Source organism: Pantherophis guttatus, unplaced genomic scaffold (assembly GCF_059756535.1).
Source record: "Pantherophis guttatus breed Tessera unplaced genomic scaffold, ASM5975653v1 scaffold_19, whole genome shotgun sequence".
NCBI classification, from domain to species: Eukaryota; Metazoa; Chordata; class Lepidosauria; order Squamata; family Colubridae; genus Pantherophis; species Pantherophis guttatus.
The window spans coordinates 242,501-245,000 of NW_028269834.1; positions in this window are offsets into that span (position 1 = coordinate 242,501).

A 2,500-nucleotide genomic window follows, 5' to 3' on the forward strand; every position below is an offset into this window, starting at 1 on the left:
ACCTCCCCCTTCGCCTCGGTGCCAGCGCCGGGCCCCGGGGGTGCCCGCGCCGGGGAGACGGCCGGGTCTACCGGGGCCCCGGCCGGATCACTTTCCGTTTCCCCCGCCGCGATGGAGGTACGGGATCCCGGCTCCGGCGCCGCGAGCCTCGGTCGGGGACCCCCGCCGTCGCCTCGGTGCCCGCGCCGGGTCCCGGGGGTGCCCGCGCCGGGGAGACGGCCGGGTCTACCGGGGCCCCGGCCGCATCACTTTCCGTTTCCCCCGCCGCGATGGAGGTACGGGATCCCGGCTCCGGCGCCGCGGGCCTCGGTCGGGGACCTCCCCCTTCGCCTCGTTGCCAGCGCCGGGCCCCGGGGGTGCCCGCGCCCGGCAGCCGTCCCGGTCTACCGGGGCCTCGGCCGGGTCAGTCTTTCCGTTTCCCCCGCCGCGATGGAGGTACGGGATCCCGGCTCCGGCGCCGCGGGCCTCGGTCGGGGACCTCCCCCTTCGCCTCGTTGCCAGCGCCGGGCCCCGGGGGTGCCCGCGCCCGGCAGCCGTCCCGGTCTACCGGGGCCTCGGCCGGGTCAGTCTTTCCGTTTCCCCCGCCGCGATGGAGGTACGGGATCCCGGCTCCGGCGCCGCGGGCCTCGGTCGGGGACCTCCCCCTTCGCCTCGTTGCCAGCGCCGGGCCCCGGGGGTGCCCGCGCCCGGCAGCCGTCCCGGTCTACCGGGGCCTCGGCCGGGTCAGTCTTTCCGTTTCCCCCGCCGCGATGGAGGTACGGGATCCCGGCTCCGGCGCCGCGGGCCTCGGTCGGGGACCTCCCCCTTCGCCTCGTTGCCAGCGCCGGGCCCCGGGGGTGCCCGCGCCCGGCAGCCGTCCCGGTCTACCGGGACGCTCGCTCGGGCGGGACCGGTTTACCCGGGCCTCGGCCGGACTGGAGTGTTTCGGTTTTCTGCTTCTCTGCCAGGATGGCTGCGAGGGGTTGATTTAAATAGCTGGTTTGACGTGAAAAGCTTCCCTTCAAGTGAAAAGTTTGTTCCAATTTCTGCCATCTTCCTTCCTCAAAAGTTTTGGGTGTAGCTTTCCCAGAGGAACCTCTCGTAGGCCTATCATTTCTGATCTTAACTTCCCTCATTTATTCCATATTTTCCTTCCTCTTGCCGAATGGCCGAATCCAGTCCATTTCTAGTCCAGGAAATTATTTTTATTTCTTCTTCCATTTCTTACTGATCTATTTGCTTTGTCGAGCAAGTCGTTCTTAGGTCCCTTGGTTCTTTCTTTAACGTCTTCTGCTCCTGCTCCTTCTCTCGACGCTTTCTCGTTTTGTTGGCTTTCTTGGCTCTCTTTTGGCTGTTCTTTCTTCTCCTCCCGTCGTCCGTCCCCACTTTCATCTCCCCATCTTTCCTGTTCTTGGTCATCTCTACGTTGTTTATAAAATAATTCCGCTTTCTCTCTTGAATCTACTCGATATCTTTGCTCTCGCCAGCTCGCCGATATTTCGGCTCGCCGATATTTTGTGCTTTCTCGTCGTGTTTCTCATCCATGGCGATCTCTCTGCCCTCCCTGTCTTCTCGGTAAATCGGACATGAATTTCTCTGGGCGGGTGGTTTCTCATCGCGTGTCTTGTGTGCGCTCTATACGTTTCGTCCATCCCGTTTAATATCTATCCCTCCCTCCCTCCCTCCCTCTCCTCGCTTTCCTCCATTGCTTCTGCTAATATCATTTCCAGAATGATAACCCTGAGCCTGAACCTGAACCTAACCCTAGCCCTACAACTTTTCTCCCTAACCCTGACCCTAACCCTAACCCTACAACTTTTCCCCCTAACCCTAACCCTAACCCTAACCCTACAACTTGTTTCTCTAAGCCTAAGCCTAAACCTAAGGCTAAGCCTACAACTTTTTTCTCTAACCCTAACCCTAACCCTAACCCTAACCCTAACCCTACAACTTTTTTCTCTAACCCTAACCCTAACCCTAACCCTAACCCTACAACTTGTTTCTCTAAGCCTAAGCCTACAACTTTTTTCTCTAACCCTAACCCTAACCCTAACCCTAACCCTACAACTATTTTCCCTAACCCTGACCCTAACCCTAACCCTACAACTGTTTTCTCTAACCCTAACCCTACAGCTTTTTCCCCTAACCCTAACCCCACAACTTTTTCCCCTAACCCTAACCCACACTTTCGACTTAAAACCGTTTTTAGATTTAAAGTCGTCTTTCGACTTAAAGACGGGCAGACGGCGGCCCGGTCTACCGGGCCGCTCCGGCAGCCTCGGCCGGGCCGGCGTCTCTGTTTCTGTTTCCCTGCCACGATGGATGTCGCGTGCGAGGGGTTGCTTTAAATAGCTGGTTTGTTTGAAGTGAAAAGCTTCCGTTCTTGCCTAGATCTCTTGCTATCGCAAGCCTTCCGGTCCAAGCTCGCATCGCGGTTTCAAGCGTCCTGCTTTCTTGGTTGGAAAAATCGGGGCGGCGAGACCTGACGCTCGCTTCCCCGACCCCGACCCTAACCCGTCTT